Genomic DNA, 10,892 nt, shown 5'->3' on the forward strand with positions numbered 1-10,892 from the left:
TATTCTTTAAGTATAAAGGAACTTTTGCTATGCAGATGATGGGAAGAAAACTGGTTAGGCCTTAGATGGCGAATGCTGGAAAGTGGCCTTCTATATATGAAGACTTTCTAAGCTTATCTATCTAAGCAAATCTATGTATTTATCCCTCACTCTGACATTGGGGGGAAAACAATTTTCTTTTACACTTATTACTGATGACCATGGAGACGTCTTCGGACAGCGCTGGCTCTTTGGCTTTGAAATGGAGATGAGCACCAGTCGTGCACACCAGTCGTGTGCAGCGACTAGCACGTATGTGCAAGGGGAATCTTTACCTTTACTTTTACTGATATCTAAGTATAAATATTGCTTCACAGAATGACAATAACCGGTATGAGCCAGTGACATGAAATTAAAGAACATCTCACTCCATTCCAACTTTGCTTAATTAGTACAACAAACAGAATGTCATCCAATGTGAAAGTTATTCTTTTCAACTTAAATGGCTTTCCAACATGAATTAAAATGAATTGGGAGGTAGAACTGTTTTATTATTCAGTCAGTAATTTCTTCAGGAGAAGGAAGCTTTGAGTTTGAAAAGCATGCACAGTGGAATAGAAGTAATTTCAGCTTAATGGAAACTCCTGAGATACTTAGTGAAGAGTCACATAAGGGAGTAATACATGGAGCAGAGGATATGCATATTTTTTAAAAACCCATTTTGGTCAAGTTACCAGGTTGCAACCCAATGAACCCAAGTGTACATACAAAGAACAACATACACCACCCTTCCTCATCATCACTCATTCTGCTGCCCATAAACTGAAGCAGCAAGCCTTAAGTTTTCCCATAGCATCTGGCATGGAACATGAATACTTAGGAAAGGGCAAAGGAAGAGAAGATATAATGGTAGCAACCTGCTGCCATTGCTATATGGTTACTGTTCTGTTACATTCTATGTTGCCTTTCATTTCTGTCTCCAGAAAATCAAGAAAATGGTATTAGGATACTAGCATATCTCTACACAGATGTATCTATTCTACAAGCTGCACTGTCTATCAATGAGATTCCATGTGTAATTCTAGGTGTTGGCTTTCACAGTAAAATCTCATATGAATTAGGACTTTGTTACATATGAGACGATCTTGCTATCATGATTTCTGCACAACCAATAAAATCTGAAAGAGTTGGTACAATCCATATTCCACTGTAAAACACTGACCTTGTGGGCCAAAGGAGACATTCTGTCTTGGTAAGTATACCTCAACGGAAGAAAAATATCAGTCTGTGGTTGTATGGCCCTGAGTTTGCTTCCGCTTGCACGCCCTGGGATATGGTGCAATGATTTACTCCCTACTTTATTCCTGGTTCTTTTATATTATATTATCCTTCCCACTGTGCTATATATTATTGTCTGGTTTTCTTATTTTTGCTACTTTTACACTTTAGAAGTAATGTAAGCCACATATAATTACTTTGGTGAATGAAGCAATATACAAATTGATTATTAATAATATTTTTATTATCTTTATTATTTTATTATTTTATTTTTTATCAATAAAAATAAGAACAAGAAATAAGAATAAAAATAAGATTCCATTTAATTCCTATAGATACAGGAATATCAATGAGTTTAACATTTGAAAGTTGTGACCAATTATTATCTCTTCTTTTTTAAATTAAGGGTCTATGAACAATTTTGTGGGGGAAAGGAGAGGAATACTTTTATATATCAAATATAATGATGCAATTATTAACTATAAAATAGCAATAGCAATAGCACTTAGACTTCTAGTATATACTGCTTCACAGTGCTTTACAGCCCTCTCTCAGAGGTTTACAGAGTCAGCATATTGCCCCCCAACAATCTGGGTCCTCATTTTACCAACCTCGGAAGGATGGAAGGCTGAGTGAACCTTGAGCCGGTGAGATTTGAACTGCCAAATTGCTGGCAATTGGAACCCAGTAGAAGTAGCCTGCAATACTGCATTCTAACCACTGCCCACTATGGGGCCACCATAAAAGCTGGTGTCCTAAGTCAGGAAGGGAGGTCATTTATCTGTTTCCCTATTGAGGCAATATATGTGCATTTTAAAGGACTGGTAAATATTCCTTATTGATTTGTACATTTACATGCTATATCATACATTTCTTTTATCCAGTCTAAATATTATGTTTTTCTGGAAGTAGGGGGAACATTCTACATGTTGGACCCTTTCAACAATTCTACATTGGAAGGGTCTTGGGAATTTTTCTAGATTGCCCCAGAAATTTGCTCTCTTTACAAATGATCTTTCCATTTAGTAAAGGAAATTAATGATCTATGGCTTCAGCTAAGTTCATGGCTTATTCAGAAACGGAAGGCATGTATTGTATATTCAGTAAAATTTTGTCAGAGGTTTGCAATATGGTTTAAGTATCCTTTTTTGACTAATAAAAGAAGGAAAAATCTTTGCAGCATTTGCAAAATAAGAGAACATATGCTAATTTTGGGGTTTTTTTGCATAAAAAGGAATGTAGCCAAACTGTTTGTGTCAGGAAAGCCTCAAAGAAACAGAAGGTTTGCCTGGAGTGCTCATTTGATTATTTGTTTTGAACATAATATAAAACTAGAAAGCAAGTGGGACTATTTTCAGAATCAATTCAACTGCTTTTGCCTCTTTGTTTTGATTTTTAAGTGTAATAAGACTTTTCCTACTTCTAGTCATCTGTTCTGTCTGGCAGTCTGGCACCTATTTAGATGGTAACTAAGATAATGGAAGTTATATCCTGTTTCCCCCAAAATAAGACATCGCCTGATAATAAGCCCAATCAGGCTTTTGAGTGCATGGCAATAAGGCCAAGTGCTTATTTTAGGGTTCAAAAAAATATAAGACATGGTGTTATTTTCAGGGAAACACAGTAACAGAAAAAAAAATAACAGCATAACAGTTGGATCTCTGTTGGAGATCTTCTACACCAATCCCCTGCTCATGCAGGAGACTCTATACTATTTCTGACAAGTGGTTGTCCAGTCTCTTCTTAAAAGCCTCCAATGATGGAGCAGCCACAATTTCTGAAGGAAAGCTGTTGGTTGACTAGTTGATTATTCTCACTGACAGGAAATTTCTTCTTAGTACTAGATTGGATCGCTCCTTGATTCGTTTCCATCCATTGTTTCTTGTCTTGCCTTCAGGTGGTTTGGAAAATAGATTGACCCAATTTGTAGGAAACTGACTTGGTCCTCTGTTGGCAATTCTTGAAGTTTTCTTCATCAAAAGGGTCTCAATATTTGTATTGGTTCCCTCAGTTCTAAAATCCTCTTCATACTTAAAGCTGAAATGCTCACATTCCAATGTAACATTTATAAAATACTTTCCAGTTGCTCAATATATTTTCCTATATACTGAAAGACTTGGAATACTGGAAATTTAAATCTAAAATGACTAAAGAATATCATTTGGGAAGAGCTTGCCTAAAAGTTTCTGTATATGGATTTTGCAGCAATTTGAAAGCAATTACAGATGCCTCTGATCGCATAATATCAGCAGTGATATACAACTGAACTGACTTGTTTCTGGCTCAGTTTCTAGATTCAGTGAATTTGAAACCATACCCAAGTTAGTATAGGATTTGTGCCATATACATTTGGGTGGGGGTTGTTTGGTTGTGTGAAATTCCTAACTGAAAGAAATGTGGAAGACAGTGATTGAAAAATGACTGTTGATAAATGAAGTGATGGGCTATGAAGCTGAATCCAGTAGAATGGTTTCTGAAGAGGGAAAACAGAAAACATGAGGGATATTTAACTGTTTGCAAGTTGACAAGAATTAGTAAAACAGTAAGAGAATGTTTGTTGATAATAGCTCTTAGGCCAGATTGTTTTTTAGGTTGGAAGGCAATAATTGTGGGGATAGATTTTCCATAGCTTTCCATTATGACACTATCTGCCATTATATATGGGGTCATAAAGATGATTACTAGTGAGGAACTACTTTTCATAATTGTAGAGAATATGAAAAACGAGTTTAACAGACAGATGCAGGATTAGTTGCATAAACAAAATTGTATAAAATGTTGTTAAAACCTAGAACAGGAAGATAATATTTGGAAATACCTCAAGCATGCAGTTGCTATCCTGAATCACTGTAGTTTAAGAAGGGAAGCTGTGCAGCACAAACAGATTTACAAGCTTCTGTTAATGTAACAACTCCCAATAAAAGTAGATTTAGCCTTTTTGTGGAGTTGATTTCCTGGTCTGATCTATTTAATGCAGCTAACGATAATAGACCAAAGTATATTTGGATATTCTAGAAAAAAGTCCTATATATAAGAGAGCAGAAAGGAAGAGAAGAAATAAGAAGATGCAGGGCTGAATTGGAAGAGAGCCGCAGGTGGGAGATACCAGAGACCAAGTGTGCACCATTTGTGATGGGAGGATGGTCTGAGGAAGGTTATAAGAGGAATGAGTGATTCCTCCCCCCATGGAGTGTGAGATGGAAGAGAAGAAAAAAGACCTACCCAGAGGTGAGTGTTAAGAGATAGGCTGCTTATCCAACAGTGAACATATAGTGCAGTGGTGAAATCTGAACACCAAATGCGAGGTGCGCATGCAGTGCACACCAAAAGGAGGCATGGGGTAAGTAGAACAGCATGCGCAGGGGGGGGCGTGATCAGCTGTGGCGCATGATCTTTTTTTATCTTTTAAAAGCATTTTTTTTACAACCTGTTCGGTGGAAGAGGTTGTAAAAAAATGCTTTTAAAAGTTAAAAAAAAGGCTCTGACGATTGCACGGCTCAGCTGGGCATGGGCAGGGGGAGGAGGGATTTTTACTACCAGTTCTCTGAACCACCCGCTGCCATTGCTACCGGATCGGCCAATCTGGTCCAAACTGGGAGCATTTCACCCCGATGTAGTGCACTAACATGGGAAACTGGGGAGTGGATTGATGGCTCTTGAGGCTCTAGTTTATGTTAGTAGATGAGTAAATATGTTGGAGTGGGTGAAAAAAATAGCATTCCATATTATTTGATATTATTCCATATTATGGGCGTTACGGAAACCTGGTTGGGCACAGAGGGGGGTGTGCCCCTTGTTGAAATGTGCCCACCGGGTTTCCGAGCATTTCATCGACCGAGGGCCCAAGGTAGGGGTGGGGGGGTGGCGGTTGTTATTAAAGGAAGTCTAGAGCCGAGGGAGACCACTGTGCCTCAGATTACCGGCTGTGAGTCCCTCTTTGTGAGGTGGGGTCATAGGTGTCAGATGGGCTTGCTGGTCACGTACCTGGCTCCTTGCTGCATGACAGCAGCCCTGCCCGAGCTTCTGGAGGTGCTTGCTGGAGTGGCAGTTGAGACCCCTAGACTTATGGTCATGGCGGACTTTAACTTGCCATCGGCTGGCATGTCATCGACAGTAGCTCGGGAGTTCATGGCTTCCATGACGGCCTTGGATCTGACTCAAGTAGTTGATGGCCCTACTCACATTGGGGGAGGCATGCTGGATTTGATTTTTATCTCTGGACAGTGGTTGAAGGATCTGGACTTGAGAGATTTAGTCACTGAACCTTTGTCATGGTCAGATCACTCTCTCCTTCGTCTAGACTTTCGGACCACCACTCAACACCACAGGGAGATGGAACCAATACAATGGTTCCGTCCCAGGCGCCTGATGGACCCGGAGAGGTTCCGGACGGAGCTTGGGCCGTTTTCTGAGAGTCTGGCTCATGGTTCGGCTGAAGAACTAGTCGCGGCTTGGGAACTTGCCGCTGCTGGGGCTCTAGACCGTGTCATGCCTTTGCGGCCTCTGACCCGGCGCAGATCTCAACCAGCCCCTTGGTTTTCCGAGGGGCTGAGGGAGATGAAACGCTGGAGAAGATGCCTAGAGAGTTCCTGGAGGTCCAGTCGTTCCGAGCCTGATCGGACACTAGTTAGGTCATATAATAGGACCTACCTAGTGGCACTAAGGGAAGCGAGACGTTGCTACGTCTCCTCCCTCATTGCGTCGGCAGATAACCGCCCGGCCGCCCTGTTTCGGATGACTCGCTCTTTCCTTCAACAGGGGGAGCGGGATGACCCGTTGCAGGGACGTGCCGAGGAGTTTAGTGGTTATCTATACGATAAAATCGTTCAGCTTCGGGAGGGCTTGGATCAAAATTGGGTGGATCCAGACGAGAGGTCGGAGAGCTGTCTTGTTGAGACTGTTTGGGATGAGTTTGACCCTGTGGCTCCCGAGGACATGGACAGGTTATTGGGGAGGTTGAATGCCACCACATATTTACTGGACCCGTGCCCCTCCTGGTTGGTGCTGGCCACACAGGAGGTGACATGAGGCTGGCTCCAGGGGATTACGAATGCTTCTTTATTGGAGGGCGTTTTCCCTGCCGCCTTGAAAGAGGCGGTGGTGAGACCTCTCCTCAAGAAGCCTTCCCTGGACCCAGCTGTTTTAGGTAATTATCGTCCGGTCTCCAACCTTCGCTTTGTGGTGAAGGTTGTAGAGAGTGTGGTGGCACGTCAATTACCCCAGTACCTGGATGAAACTGTCTATCTAGACCCGTTCCAGTCCGGCTTTTGGCCCGGATACAGCACGGAGACGGCTTTGGTTGCGTTGGTTGATGATCTCTGGAGGGCCAGGGATAGGGGTTATTCCTCTGCCTTGGTCCTATTAGATCTCTCAGCGGCTTTTGATACCATCGACCATGGTATCCTGCTGCACAGGTTGGAGGGATTGGGAGTGGGAGGCACCGTTTTTCGGTGGTTCTCCTCCTATCTCTCTGATCGGTCGCAGACGGTGTTGACGGGAGGGTAGAGGTCGACCCCGAAGCACCTCACTTGTGGGGTGCCACAGGGGTCGATCCTCTCGCCCCTCCTGTTCAACATCTATATGAAGCCGCTGGGTGAGATCATCAGTGGTTTCGGTGTGAGTTACCAACTCTATGCTGATGATACTCAGCTGTACTTTTCCACACCGGGCCACCCCAATGAAGCTGTCGAAGTGCTGTCCCGGTGCCTGGAGGCCGTACGGGTCTGGATGGGGAGAAACAGGCTCAAGCTCAATCCCTCCAAGACAGAGTGGCTGTGGATGCCGGCACTCCGGTACAGTCAGCTGCAATTGCGGCTGACTATTGGGGGCAAGTTATTGGCCCCAATGGAAAGGGTGCGCAACTTGGGCATTCTCCTGGATGGACGGCTGTCTTTTGAAGACCATTTGACGGCCGTCTCCAGGAGAGCCTTTTACCAGGTTTGCCTGGTTCGCCAGTTGCGCCCCTTCCTTGACCAGGATGCCTTATGCAAGGTCACTCATGCTCTCGTGACATCTAGCCTGGATTACTGCAATGCTCTCTACATGGGGCTTCCCTTGAGGAGCACCCAGAGCCTCCAGTTAGTTCAGAATGCGGCTGCGCGGGTGACAGAGGGAGCCCCTCGTGGCTCCCATGTGACACCACTCCTGCGCAGACTGCACTGGCTTCCTGTGGCCTTCCGGGTGTGTTTCAAGGTTTTGGTAACTATCTTCAAAGCGCTCCATGGCTTAGGGCTGGGTTACTTACGGGACCATCTGCTGCCACTGATTGCCTCCCACCGACCCGTACGCTCTCACAGGGAGGGTCTCCTTAGGGTGCCGTCTGTTAGGCAGTGCCAACTGGCGATTCCCAGGGGAAGGTCCTTCTCTGTGGGGGCTCCCACCCTCTGGAATGAACTTCCCCCAGGACTTCGTCAACTTCCTGACCTTCGAACCTTCCGCCGCGAGCTTAAAATACATCTATTTATTTGTGCAGGACTGGACTAGAATTTTAATTTTTAAATTTAATTTTAATGGGGTTTTATCATTTTAATTTTAATTTTAAATTTTGGCCTATTTAAATAAGTTTTTTAATTAGTTTTTATTTTGTATTATATTTGTATTTTTATCGGGCTGTAAACCGTTCTGAGTCCTTCGGGAGATAGGGCGGTATAAAAATTCGATTAAATAAATAAATAAATAAATAAATAAATAAATAAATAAATAAATAAATTTGAAGACCTTTTATGATAAAAAAAAACATTTTTAATAAACTTCATATTTGTTTAAGCCTTGAAGCATGTTTCTGTATTCCCCTAAACTGAGCACACTAAAAGGTTAGAAACAAGAAACAGATGGAAGCCCATCAAATAATTATAAAAATAAAAATTAGATGTTTTGACAAACAAATAGAGGTAAATTGTTGCCTAACTCATTGGGAATACATATGCATATATTATTCTGAATATCATTTGCTATTGTGTTTTTAGGAACAGCAGTTAAAGTTGAAGTAAATCAAGAATGCAACATATGAAATTTATTACCTTGAGACTTTATCTGGTGTTCTAAGTAAATTACTTATCAGCTTGTGTTAGTTTGGACCATCTGTTGATGATGTAATATAGATGAGCTTCTTGAATACATTTAGCTGCTTTGCAATATTTATATTTCTTTTAAATTGTATGACATAGAAACATTTATTCTTAACATGCTGGAGCTAACGTAGAAATATATATAATAAACCTACATAAGGATGAGTGGTTTATATGACATTTTCATTCTATTTTAATTGGTTAACAAACTTTGCTGACATTCAGTGAAATTACCTCAAAACTGTCCAGTTTTATCTTATTAGATGATGACTTGTCTACCTTGCATGATTCACTTCCTTCTTTGGAGGAAGTACTCTCCATGGGTTATTAAAATACAGATTAGTCATACTCTTTATTATAAATATAATTTATAAATAATACATTCTTTTTATGTATTTCAACATTTATTATAATGCTGTTCTTTCAAGAGGTCAATGAAACATTCTCTTCTGTAAAGTGAAATTTCACAGGAAAGACAAATGACTCTTTGTATAGCCTTGGACTTGTTTTCCTTTGTCCTTTCCTTTGCCTCTGTCAACTTCAAATCATATTGGCCTATCTCAACGGGTCTTGTAATAATGAATAATAGGAATAAGAAGTGCTTCTTATATCAAGAATGTCATAGAAATCATAAATAATAGTTCTTATTAGTATTAGCAAGTTTATTTGAGAACACATTCTAAACATATCAAGAACTGGCTATGCATTTTATTTCTGTTATTTGCTTCCCCACCCTGCTCAAAAAAGTCATATAAGATGTATCTGAAGAGATCAAAATCATGGAAGCAATATGAGTGGGTTTTTTTTTTAATAATAATTGGGTGTAAAATGCTCCTAGTTCAGACCGGATCATACGATCCGGTAGCGATGTGGGCAGGTAGTTCGGAGAACTGGTAGCAAAAATCCCTGCCCCCCCCCACTGCCTAGCCTCGCTGTTCCTCTTCTCTGTCCCTGAAGCTCTCGGTGGTGATATAGCTGCAAACGGCCTTAAATGACTGCTGCGACTCTTCAAAGGGCCGCACTACAGCTGATCAGCGCTGTAGGCAGCTAGTAGACCAGTGCCTCCATTTTTAAAGAAGGTAGACTGGTGCCTGCCAAAAAAAGGCACTTGGTAGACTGGTGCCTCTCAGTAAAAGGCAATTGGTAGACTGGGGCCTCTATTTTTAAAGAAGGTAGACTAGGGCCTCTCAATAAAAGGCAATTGGTAGACCGGGGCCTCTATTTTTAAAGAAGGTAGACCGGAGCCTCTCAATAAAAGGCAATTGGTAGACCGGAGCCTCTATTTTTAAAGAAGCTAGACCGGTGCCACCCAAGTTTTGTATACTTTATTATTTTTATTATTTATTATTATTGACGATACCCATTCAGTCACCTGACCACAAAGCCACACCCACCAATTAAGCCACGCCCACAGAACCAGTAGGGAAAATTTTTAGATTTCGCCCCTGGTAATAATGCAGAAATGGGAAATTCAGCAAAGGAATATTGGCTGAAATTTCTTTTTCAGCATAGGGCATGTTGTAAAAATACAGTACTTGTCATCCTGGCATTTCTTTATTGTTGCTTCTGTGAACAACTCACAATGGAAACCTCTATGCTTCCTGAATAGAATAATACATGGATCAACAGTTTAATCATGTATGTAATTCCTGTGTAAATGGAACAGGCAGAATAGAGCCTCCCAAACCTTGTTTCTATCCTACAATTTCCTCTAATTTTATTACCTTTATAGTTCTTCCATCAGCATGAGAGATGGAAATAAAAATACAAAGCTTTAAATTGTTAGTATTTTTCGCAAATAACAGGACACTATGATTTTGACAACTCAGCAAGGCCACATTTATCATCTATTGAGTGTCAGATAATCTGTAATGTTATAACCTCCAGATTGTTGGATGTGTGAGTGTGTGTGTGTGTATTCCATTGTAGTACAATATGCATACAATTTTAACATCTCTCTAAGGCAAATACCCTGATTGCTGCAGTTCAGCATTTGAAATTAGATGGTTGAAAGATTTTTTTTTCCAAAGGACTGGTCAATCTACCTTATTTGTCTGCTTGAAAACATGCAGTATGTAAGCCTTCAATACTTAACCAAGTCTTTATAAACATACTCTTACTTTTTAGTACATATATGTAGGAATTCATTGATCTTGATCTTCGATCTGGGGATTAATTGCTTGAATAGTAAATTCACCCTACTTTAGATCCAGATTTCTTGTTGATTTCTACTTGCACATCTCATTTTATTGCACATTTGTGCTCCCTGAAAAGTTATAATTGTCGTAATGATTATTGTAAAGGATCCTACAACTTGATTTGGGATGGGATATATGGTTTGCCCTTCTAAGAGGAAGCAATCATACTTACATGGGAAGTAATATCCCCTGCCCATAGAAATGTACATGTCTTTTACTTCATTTAGGGAGATTATTTCTCTCGTCTCACTAACTAATTTTCAGATCTAATTTCCCCGTCTAGATATGATATGATAATGTAACTCTGCAGTGGCTTTTTTACAGGGAATATTCCCTTGGTAAAATAATGAAAGGGAAATTAATCAAGAAA

The sequence above is a fragment of the Ahaetulla prasina genome, chromosome 6, assembly GCF_028640845.1.
Source record: "Ahaetulla prasina isolate Xishuangbanna chromosome 6, ASM2864084v1, whole genome shotgun sequence".
Classification (NCBI taxonomy): domain Eukaryota; kingdom Metazoa; phylum Chordata; class Lepidosauria; order Squamata; family Colubridae; genus Ahaetulla; species Ahaetulla prasina.